We start from the raw sequence: 12,423 nt of genomic DNA, 5'->3' as shown, positions 1-12,423 counted from the left end.
GATTTGGGATAATAGCATTGAAACATGTATAATATCATGTATGAAACGAGTCTCCAGTCCAGGTTCGATGCACAGTACTGGATGCTTGGGGCTGGTGCACTGGGACGACCCAGAGGGAGGGTAGGGGAAGGAGGAGGGAGGAGGGTTCAGGATGGGGAATGCGGGTATACCTGTGGCGGATTCATTTCAATATTTGGCAAAGCTAATACAATATTGTAAAGTTTAAAAATAAAATAAAATTTAAAACCTGTTTAAAAAAATAAAAAATAAACACATGCTTTTGAAACATAAATTTTATCATTTGTTTCCCATCTTAACAGCTGCAGAAATAACTATTCAGCCTACTGTGGAAGAGGCCTCTGACAACTGCACTCAAGAATGTCTCATCTTGGGCCACTCTGATGCCTGCTGGATGCCAGCTTCTCTGACGCATTCCAGCCCTTCACAGGCACAGGCCTCTGCTCTATGCCACAGCCCTCCCCCGACGCAGACAACTCTTCACCGACGCAACCCTCTGGTGACACAGACAGTTGCTCTCTGCCACAGTCCTCCGATGACCCAGGCTATAGCACTATGCCACAGCTCTCCACCAGCACAGACCTCTGCTCTCCACCACAGCCCACCTCTAGCACAGGCTCTTCACCACAGCCCTCTACCAGCACAGGCCTCAGCCCTTTACTACAGCCCTCCTCTGGCACAGGCTGCTTCAATCAACTGCAGTCCTCCTCTGCCACAGCCTGCTGCCCTTCATTGCAGCCCTGTACAACCACCAGTGGGTCTGCAGCAGGGTTGGGGGCAAGGTGTTGGCCCTGAAGGACTACTTTCTCTTGACCAAGGAGCACAAGGTAGTACAAGATCTCATTTTTATGCCATGTCTGAAAGACTTCATCCTAGTGATGATTCAATTAAAGTCATTCCCTTGACAACCTTCACTCCAGGCCAACAGGCTAGACCCTCTAGGGGTGATTCTCCCATTATGGAAGAACATCGCTTATAAAGCTAAAACAGCTACTTCACATTTTCCAACAAGATGTTTATAATCAAAGTTTGAAATCCAATTTCAGTGAGTACTTCAAATTGTTGGATTTGTAAATAGCTATGTAAATAGAAGCCCACGACAGAATAAAGTCTAGAGCTAGACCCTTAGTCAAAAGTTAAAAATAAATTTACAGTTTGATTAATTATATTTCTATGTATCACCAATTGGAAATTGGAACAATTATAAACCAAAATTTAAAAAAAATAGTATGTACAATATCTCCAAAAGTGAAATTATTAAGTATGAATATAAAAAAAACTGAATGCTGAAAAGTGAAAACTGATGAAAAATTAATGATAGCATAAATGAAAAAAATATGTATTTAAAAAGAAAAATTGAAAAAAGTCACATCCCTTTGTACAGAAAGTCTTATCATGACAGATATTACGATAGTATATATTACTTCTGATGCACTGTATTTTTTTTCACCAACATCTTCAATATTACTTTTTCATTCTGTTTTTTCTGGACCCAGTATGTAGCCAATGGAAAACTAGCAAATATCTGATTTTCCAAGAGTACCTTTATTCCATCTAAACTTTTGTTTAGACAACATTAGAAGGTGTAAGTACAGTAACATTTTGCCTTTTAGCTTGATATTTGTTGTTGTCTCCACTTTTTTGTTACTAGTTTTTTTGCAAAAATAAACAGTAGGAAAATGTAAATATCTCATTTTTTGGTCTCTATTTTCATGTTTTCTAGTTTTATTTTAAGAATATATTGTTGATATACTTTTTATATATATTTTCCCAATAAAGGACTTATAAAAACTTTATAGATTTCTGTCAGTAACCTATTTCTCTACTCTTTAGTAGAGTTCGAGACACTAAAGTGCAATAACTGTGCCCAAATTAGGCAATTAACTGCTTTAAGGGCCTCTTTCTTTTTTTGTTAAATTTATCTTTGTAGTTTAGTGTAAAGTGCATCAGAAATCATGTATCTGCCATCTTAAGCCTATATTTCATTATCAATTGGGCCTTATCTTCTGAAATTTGTATATAACAGACTAGAAAATCACAAAGAAGGTGGATGTACTGAACACTTAACCCAAATAAATATAACTGTAGATAAAACAACATACTAAACCTTTAAGACTAAGGGATTTTTATCATTCTAGTGCAACCTACTGAAGCAAAACACTGATAATAAGATGAAAGTCAGGAAGGAACCTTTCAAGAGACATAATTATAAATGTATATCAAATGTGTTACAGTATAGAAGTTTAAGGAGATGTGCAGAGGGAGAAATGAGGTTCATGACTGCTTCTTGGGGTGGAGAAGAAATACCCCCAACACACACACACACACACACACACACACACACACACAAGTCTCATATATGAAACAAAATATGTCATTCTAAGCAAATAATACATGAGTAATCCTAGGGAACATTAGTTTCCTTTTGTTGTATATTCTTTATTTTATTTTTTGTCCTCTTAACTGGTTGTGATCTTCTATGTGCACATTTCATCAATTTACAGAAACATCATCAACTTAATTTTCCTTCATAACAAAACTGAGAAAATGTCTTGTTTCAGTTTTACACTAAATCAAGAGACAATTGATGCTTTAATTGGGATGGGGGGCATGAATATTTCTTCTTGATTAAATTAGATATAGACTTTGTAATGTGTAACTTAAAGATATATAATTTATTATTAAACTGTGTGTAAATGTTGTATTATAAACTGTGGTAAGTGTATAGTTTTATTGGTGAAGGTTTCCAGTGAATGTTGAGAAAGTTTCTCTTAATATGCCCAGCAGGCTACATAGTGTTTTGAGACTATATTATTCCCATTATGAAACTCTTTAAATCTTGTCTGATTTGGTGTGTAGATCTTCTTAACTTTTAACTACTAGAGTTTAATTACTGAAATTTCAAATTAATTAATATTACTGATTTTTCTTCCCCCTTTGTGTTTGTTGATATTCAAAGGGATTTGGAGCATTCTGGTATTCTAGGAGCATGTGAGTCCTGAAGGATTGATGATGTTTGAAAGTTTACTGAAATATGACCACATATATGTGTTGGTATTATTGTTGCTATGGCTGATGAAGATTTTAGACCTGGGGAATACGAAAAAACCCAGAATGGCAAGATCAGTGCTTCCAGTAGATTTTAGAATGTTTTTCTCTCTAAAACTTGCAAAGTTAATGTGAGCGTTTCCTCTTCTATTTTAGTTATTCCTATAGTTTCCTCTCTACATTCTTAGTTAAGATCTATACACACAAATAAATAAATAAAGTGATTAAAAAGGAGAAATTAAAAGACTATTAAATAATGTCAGTAGTATGAATAGTTACTAGCTATGTTGAAAATCAGAATAAAACCAAAGTCAGATTTCTTTTTTCCTTATAGTGTTTCCTTATAGGAACCAAAATAGTTCCTATTTTGCTATATGGGTGGCTCTTAAATCCTCATGTAAAATTTGTGAAGTGTTGATACCTTTCCTAGATATATAGGAATGAACAAATATGCTTTTATTGCCCTTTCTATTTCTGATTATACCATCAGACTTAGATTGTGTTCAGAATATAAAATGACTGGGCACCCTCTTCTGGGTTTGTACCAGAGAGACTTTAAATGGAAGCAGGCTCAAAGTAGCCAAAGAGGCAAGGGGTGTGAGCCCAGTTTTTCTCCCCTGTGTATTCTCTTCCTAAGCTTCCACTAGGTCTGGCCTTGGCAACCTGTTACTGCCAAGGTTTCAGATTCAATGAACTATTTCTCATCATGTTGAAAACTCTTTCTTTGGGTGGATGGACAGAGCTGTAGATTGACAAAACTCACAGATATTTTTAATGCACCAAATTTAGTCCTAGAACTCCAAATAGGCTTATTTTACTAAAAAAAAAAAAAAAAATTTCCCTTGAAAAAGTAAGATTTGATTTACTTATAAGAACTTACAGTTGAATGACAAGGATGGTAATAATATGTTCAATCAAACTTGTTCCTTTCTTTTGGCCATGTACAATCAATGTGATCATTAATTTACTAGCTATAATGTTAATATACCACATTTGTAAGTATGTATTCAAACACTGTGTATCTTATATGCTAAGTGCATACACATTTTTTCTTTGAACTTATCTTCACGTTTTAGCTAATAATGTGTCAATGTATTAGAAACAAACTTACATACAGTACAAATGATGTGATAAATTTAGAGTACATTTTGTGTAGTCTTATTTAATTATTTAACATTTTGTTTTTGGTAATGTAAATTTGGCTAGAAAAATGTCATTGTTAAATGATCAGTGTTATTGTGTATTGGTGACAGTTTATGAAGAGCCTCTGTCTTCTTAAATATTTGCCACACACTTTCATTGAAGTGGAGAAAAATAAACTCAAAATATCACACATTCTGCAATTCTATAAATGCAGTCCTGTCACAAGCAAAAAAAAAAAGATCCTTTGCAGTCATGGGAAAATTAAGTTTTACCCACATGCATATTTCAACATTATTTTTTTGTTGTTTGTATTAAGTCTGAATGTGCATATATCTCCTAATTCACATTTATGAATATGAATATCTTTTTGTTTAAACTTTTTATTCTCTTGTGATATATATTTTCCACTATGGTTATCATCTCTTGTTCTTTACTATTTGGTTTCATATTTTCACATTTGGTTCCAAATCAAATTTATAGTTATATTTATATTACCTTTTCTCACAATCATTAGACACTATTTTGGCTATTTCCAACTGACACAATTGCCCTGGAAAACATGGGAGTAGGAGAAGCTGAACTATATATGAGCAGGAACTTTTTTAAATTAACACACCAATTACCACTCCAGTGGAATTTTATGCAGAGGCCTTAAAATATTAACTCATAGTCACTTTTTTACATTAACCATCCATATTCTTTCAGTAAATATGATTTATAAAAGCAGTGCAAGTTGACATCAATAGAAGTAGTAATGAGAAGGCCACTCAGAAAAATGTGTGTGCAAAAATGAAAAAAAAAAACATGAAGGCAATTGTTTAGTGATTGTATGTAATACTTTTTCAAAAAAAATGTGTAAAATTAATGCTATCCCTGCTTAAAATACTTGGAATTTTATGAAATATGTATTTATGTTTGTATTTTGAGAAGATTCCTCCTCTGTGACATCATACAGCATCTAAAAGTAAAGAGTATCTCAAAGCAGCTCTATCCATGCTTTGGAAGTGAGAGGGTTGCATATTGTATGGTGTAGGAAGGCAGTATGTAGTCCAGTGGAAAATGTGTATTAATTGTTCGATATCAGATTCTGTATTGCATGCTTTCTTATTCATTATTATAGGTATTAATAAAGCTATGAGAAATAAAAATGCATATTTATTATGCATATTTTTTCATTTAAAAGTAAAAGGTTTTATTTTATTTTAAATTGTTCTTAAAATATATCTAGGGTAAAATATACCTTTAGGTGGAACATTTCAATGAGTTAGCTTAATTTTTGTTTACTCAGAGATTCCCTTCAATTTAGTTTTTTGAAATGAACATTATTTCACCCACTTTTCAAAGCTGGTAAGTGATATTGTAGTGTTTTAGAAAATTTATTTTGTATCTTTCAAGACAAACTTAAGATATATTTATTTATTTCATTAGGCCTATTGTCTTATTTAATGTAAATTCCACCTCTGGATTTATGTACACGACCCTTGAGGATCCAAGTGAAACTTCTGGAAAATGCTGATAATATTTGTGGAACAAAGTAACTTCATTCCTGGCTTCACTTTCAACTTGGCTAAATGGAGAGAATCCCAGTACTTTGAAACCTCTTAAGCTACACAAGATCAGTAAATACTTGATTGTACTTGGCATTTTTATTAGTCCTTAAGTTTGAACAGATCACATAATCTAGTGCTTTTTGTCTTCTTTCTTTTCTCACCCATCTTTCTGTAATTGTTATATTAATTTGCTTATTCCTACAAAAGGTTAGGTGGCTTGGAGGTAAAGAATCCGCCTGCAATGCAGGAAACATGGGTTTGATCTCTGGGTCGGAAAGATTTCCTGGAGAAGGAAATGGTAACCCACTCCAGTATTATTTTTCTTTTTTAAAAAATAATTAATTTATTTTAATTGGAGGCTAGTTACTTTACAATATTGTAGTGGCTTTCACCATATATCAGCACGAATCAGCCACAGGTGTTCAAGTGACCCCATCCTGAATCCCTCTCCCACCTCCCTCCCCATCCCATACTTCAGGGTCATCCCAGTACACTGGCCCTGAATGCCCTGTCTCTTGCATCGAACATGGATTGGTGATATAGTTCACATATGGTAATATACATGTTTCAATACTATTCTCTCAAATCATCCCATGCTTGCTTTCTCCCACAGAGTCCAAGAGTTTCTTTTGCTGTCTCACATATAGAGTCATCGTTACCATCTGTCTAAATTACATATATATGCATTAATATACTTTATTTTATTTAGTTTTTTTTTTTGAGTAGGATCACATTTTATTTTATTTTTTAAATTTTATTTTATTTAACTTTACAATATTGTATTTGTTTTGCCATATATCAAAATGAATCTGCCACAGGTATACATGTATTCCTCTTTCTGACTAACTTCACTCTGTATAATAGGCTCCAGCTTCATCCACCTCATTAGAACTGATTCAAATGCATTTTTTTTAAAGCTGAGTAATATTCCACTGTGGATATGTACCACAGCTTTCTTATCCATTCGTCTATCAATGGACAACTAGGTTGCTTCCATGCCCTAGTATTGTAAATAGTCCTGTGATGAACATTAGGGTACACGTGTCTCTTTCAATTCTGATTTCCTTGGTGTGTATGACCAGCAGTGTGATTGCTGGGTGGTATGGCAGTTCTATTTCCAGTTTTTTTTAAGGAATCTCCACACTGTTCTCCATAGTGGCTATACTAGTTTGCATTCCCATGAGCAGTGTAAGAGGGTTCCCTTTTCTCCACAATCTCTCTAGCATTTTTGTTTGTAAACTTTTTGATTGCAGCCATGATGACTGCTGTGAGATGGTACCTCATTGTAGTTTTTATTTGCACTTAACTCCAGTATTCTTGCCTGGGAAATCCCATGGAGAGAGGAGCCTGATAGGCTACAGTTTATGGGTTGCCAAGAGTTAAATAGGACTGAAGCAACTTAGCAGGAACACCTGCACTAAAGGTTAGCTGATGAAGGAATTAAAAACAAACATTTAATTCAAGCAAAACTTTAATCTTGCAAAAGAAGATTGGAATTTTAGAAGTATACTATATGTGTAGGTTAATTTGTGGTATTTCTCAGCTTGACTCCAGCCATTTGGGGGGGTGGGAAACAAGCTGTAGTGAGTAATATGTAGATTAGAGATTACCAGGTTAGAGATATATATTATCATAATAACCTTGGCAAGAACTCTAAAAACCTGAAAAAGTTAATATGGGAATTCATACTCTGTAAATGGGGGGAAAACTGCTCTAAAGGAAAAAAAATACTAAAAATGTATATTTCAACAAATAAAAATATTGTGAGCTAATATTTAGTTTGATTAAAACCACTACTGAACTTGTTGCTTTTATTGCCAGAATTGGCCACATTGATTTATAAAATAAATTTTTAATGGTGTAATGGAAATGGCTCCAACCAAAACAAAACACAACTGTGAAACAGCCAAGTAGGTACAGAGTTTAATTTCTGTAAGTTGAGTTACAAACTCCATAGCCATTTCAAGTATCTGAGATTCTACAGTTTCATAAACACAGCAAAAACTTAACCTGTACACAGGGTTTATTCCATTCTTGTCTATCAAAATATTCTAAAGTTGATTGGGGAAAACAGAAGTTAAAAAATAATAATAATAAATAAAGACAACCATAAATGGAAGCTTAACCCTGTCAACAGCATACGTAACTCAGAGATCTACTAGTAGTACATTTTCTTCATAAACAATTTTGAAGAGTTTCAGATTTACAGAACAATTGCAAAGATAAAACAGTACCCAAATACTCATACCCCAGTTTCTCCTATTATTAACATGATATACTTGTTGCAATTAATGTGCCAATATTAGTGTCAATATTATTATCAACTAAAGGCGACTCAATGGGTGTGAATTTGAGCAAACTCCAGGAGTTAGTGGACTGGGAAGCCTGTCTTGCTGCAGTCCATGGGCTCGCAAGGAGTTGGACATAACTGAGTGAGTGAACAACAACAACAACAAAACCCATAGTTTATTCGATTTTCTTAAGTGTTTTGTTAATGTCCTTTTTCTGTTTCAAAATCCCATCAAAAAGTTTACATTACATTTAGTAGTCATGTCTCTTTAGGCTCCTCTAGACCGTGACAATTTCCCAGACTCTCCTAATTAATGATGACCTTGATAGTTCTGAGGAATACTGGTGTGATATTTTGTATAGAACGTCCCTCAGTTGAGATTTATCTGGTGTTTTTCTTATGATTAGACTGAGGTTATAGTTTTTTGGATGAATGCCATACAGGCAAAGTGCCTGTAATCACATTTTATGAGTTATACATGATGGTACACTATGTGTTTTGCATCATCTCACTTTCTGCTTGGGTTTTACACTTCACCATTGAATCAAAGACATACAATTCTTCAAGTGTTTGTTGCATTCTGGCTCAAGATATACCCACAATGTTCCTTCCATGCTCTAGAAGTCCATGGGACAATTCAGGATATGTTCTTTTCTAAATTCCCACTTTTTGCCAAGATTACTCCCATGACATTTCATTTTAATAGTTTAGTGTCTAATAAGGCAATTTTGAATACAATATTAAGAGAAAATAATAAGTAACCGTGTTCCCCTTCTCACAGTTTCTAAATAATGAGTGTTGTAGTGGTGTTCCACTAATGATGAAAATTTCAGGAATCATGGTATGTTGTGATTTTTAATAAGAAATATATATATATATACATATATATATATATATATATATATTCAAATCTACCCCTGGATCCTGGCACAGAGATCCTAAAACCCTTGCAAATTCCTAAACATAACACTAGAAACATTTTTTTTTGGTTGTGTCAATATTTGGTCTCTGGCCCTGGTTCCTGACACAGAGCTCCTGAAAGCCTTCTAATTTCTTGAGCAGTAAGACTGTCCTTTGTTCTAATGAGGTAACTCTGAGTGGGCTTCTGGATGGCTCTTGAGTGAGATCTTGTCACCCGAAAGACCAAGCTATGATTGGAAGCTTGTAATTTTCAGCCTCACTCCCACCTCCATTCTCTTGAGAAAAGATAAGGGTTGAAAATGGAGTTAATAATCAGTCATGTGTATGTGATGAAGCCTCAATAGAAACTCAAACATGATCAGGTTGGTGAACATGCAGAAGTGCTGGGAGAGTGGTGTGCCTGGGAAGGGCATGGAAGCTCTGTTCTCTTCCTCACATATTTGTTCTTCGCATCTCTTTCAATGGGATGTTCAGAGGATCCTTTATCATATACTTTAATAAACTAGTAAGGGTAAGCAAGTGTGTCATTGAGTTCTGTGAGCTCTTCCAGCAAATTATTGGAGCCTGAGGAGGAAGACCCTCCAATCTGTAGCTGGTCATTCAGAAGAACAGGTAACAACTTGTGCTTACTATTGCTGTCTAAACTTGGGTGTGGGAGATAGTCTTGTAGGACTGAAGACTTAAGAAATCTAATGCTATCCCTGGATAGTTAGTGTCAGAACTGAGCTGAATTGTAGCATATCCAGATGGTGTCTCACACAGAGAATTGTTTAGTCTGGAAAAATACCTTCCAAACATTTTGTGACTAGAAGTACCGGAAGTGAAGTATTCCATGTGAACAGTAAAGAAGACATACAGAAAACAGAAAAAGAGAAGAAGGTAGAAAACTGAGGTTTTGCCTTTTATAATGGCAAGTATAGACATTGAGTGCTTAGACACGCAGGGAGCAAGTACAATACAATAGGTGAATATCTCTCATTTCTGAGGTTGGGAACAAAAATTTCCAGATTCTAATTTGTTTTGGCTTTGTGAAGAAGTGTAGATAAATTGATTATTACTTGATAGATTGGTGCTTTGGAGCTCAATTTTATCTACTATGGGGTATTCACTAGATACTCTCAAGGGAGAAATGTTACTGAAGATTTATCTAGTGAGAGAAAACTGCTGGCTTCTTTCTTAAGTTTTTTGTTGTTGTTGTTGCTGTTTTTTTTTTTTTTTTTTTTTTTTAATTTTACACCTAAAACAATTGGCTCTTTGACACCGTATATCTGGAAGTTACAAAAATTTATTACTAAACAGTGCTCTCAGTGTGGGAGAGGGAAGTGATTTTTCATAAAATAAAAGAAAAAAAATTGCAGCTTTCAGTTTAGAATGCTTTTATAAGAACAGTTCAAATTTATAGAGCAAATAACTCTCCAATAGCCCAAGGTAAATTTTTTTCCACTGCATTCTTTATTCACAGAAAGAAAAAAAAAATTCCTGGATGATATATGTGAGTGCCTTTTAGCACAAAAATGATAATGCGTGTCACTGTATATTTTTCTATGAAAGCATTCATGTGGTCAAATGCAATGAGACTAACAGCCTAAGTCATGCACTACCCATTTCCAGTACTTAACATCATTGCAATTCAGTTATGTGCCTGAAGGGAGCATTTGTTTAGAGGATCAGCCATCAACTCCTCAGAGGTTTAGTCTTACCTAGTTGTGTCTAGTAAGGTGTCAAGAAAGATTTTGTTACACACAAGTCTGTTTCTTAACCAAGAATGACATTGAAAGAAGTTGAACTTTAAATATAAACAGTAAAGATACAAAGTACTTGTTTTGCCAGACATCCAATTGGAGGAAGTATTCAATCATCCTAATATACTTGCCTATAGTGTGCTGCTGAACAAGTGGAAAAATCTAGGAAATGGATTATTTATTTAGAAAATCTTATTGTCTATGTCTCTGGTTAAAATATTTTGCACTAGATTTTATAACAAAGTTGATTCCAGCAAATAGATTTGGTAGGTAATCAAGGCAGAGTACTGAGATTCTGTGATGCTTAATTTTATGTGTTAACTTGGGTAGATCACAGTACCAGATAGTTGGTCAAAGAGCAGTCTAGATGTTGTTGTCAGGTCTTTTTTTTTTTTTAACATGAGATTAACTTTTAAATAGGAAAACTTTGTTAGAACAGATTATCCTCCACTTTGTAGGTGGGCTTGATATAAACAGTTGAAAGCTTTAACAGAAAAACTCCTGACCTCCCTCTGAGGAAGAGGAAATTCTGTAAGCATACCACCTTCAGACTTCAGGTTCAACACCATTGCTTCCCAGGGTCTGCAGGCTGCCAGCATACATTCATATTTTGTTAGCCTCCAGAAGTGTGTGAGCTAATTTCTTAAAATCAACCTCTTTGCTTCTGTCTCTGTCTTTCTCTATATATATACTTATATATATATTTATGTGTTTGTGTGTGTGTATTCTATTGATGCTGCTTTTTCTGGAGAACCCTGTTTAATACATATTTTAATTTAAAAAATGCCTTAACTAAGATCTGTCATACAAGATCAGGCGCAATGAAGTGCTGTTCCATTCAATATTCAGCTTCTGAGAGAAGTATGTTCTATCGACATGTAAGTCGGTTGAACTAGAATTCAATCTGCCTCCAGCAATTACATATGATTTAATTCTAAAATCACACAAATCTAGGCCCAAATATCAGTTCTTTCCCTTGAAAGCTAGATTACCAAGGGGTAATTTTTAAATCTCATTTTTCTTGTTTGTAAAATGGAGTTAATATAGGTATATTGTAAGGAATCATAGCAATATGTGATTTATTAACTTTAGATAAAGAAAGGAGGAACTAAAGTATTTTTTAAAAAGTGAAACAAATTTTCTTCTGGAGTGACAACTATATATAATTCATCTTACTAGGCTATTACCTCTTTTCATTCAATGGTGAAGTAAAATAAAGAGAAATGATCTAGTCAACCCTAGTCTGTCCTTAGAGAGGGTGCCTCAGCGCTGACACTTGAAATCTAACCACCTTATGAAATGAGTATGTTAATCACCCAAAGAAAAAAATGGCCTCTCATTCCATTGACCTTGAGGCATTTTTGAACACATAAGTAGATCATGGTCATCATATTGCAAATAAAGTTTTACACTTAGGACAATATTGGTGAGGAAGAAAGCAGAAAAGGAAAGAATTTAAAGAAATATTTAGATAATGAACTAGTGAGGCAGGGAAGGAAATAAGAAAGGATTGAAAGAGAGAATTTATGATTCAGTGGGTATTTATGAGAGCTTATGACATGGAAGCCACCTTACCAGATGACCCCACCTGCCTGTTGAGAAATGTGTAGGCAGATCAAGAAGTAATGGTTAGAACCAGACATGGAAAAACAGACTAGTTACAGATTGGGAAAGGAGTACGTCAAGGCTGTATATTGTCAATCTGCTTATT

The 12,423-nt window shown here is 34.4% G+C and overlaps 1 pseudogene across 1 annotated transcript; it reads left to right on the top strand.

Moving 5' to 3' along the window:
* The first annotated feature begins 274 nt into the window (after positions 1-274).
* On the top strand, positions 275-5,361 carry LOC147340977 (protocadherin-11 X-linked pseudogene; annotated as a pseudogene). The gene has a single exon (XR_015158574.1). The product of XR_015158574.1 is annotated as a protocadherin-11 X-linked pseudogene (transcript).
* Positions 5,362-12,423: the final 7,062 nt, after the last annotated feature.

Source organism: Bos grunniens, chromosome X (genome assembly GCF_055505025.1).
Source record: "Bos grunniens cultivar Pamir isolate PY7600 chromosome X, Bosgru_T2T1.0, whole genome shotgun sequence".
NCBI classification, from domain to species: domain Eukaryota; kingdom Metazoa; phylum Chordata; class Mammalia; order Artiodactyla; family Bovidae; genus Bos; species Bos grunniens.
Note: the sequence above shows the minus strand (reverse complement) of the source record. Positions and strands in the feature narration are given on the sequence as shown.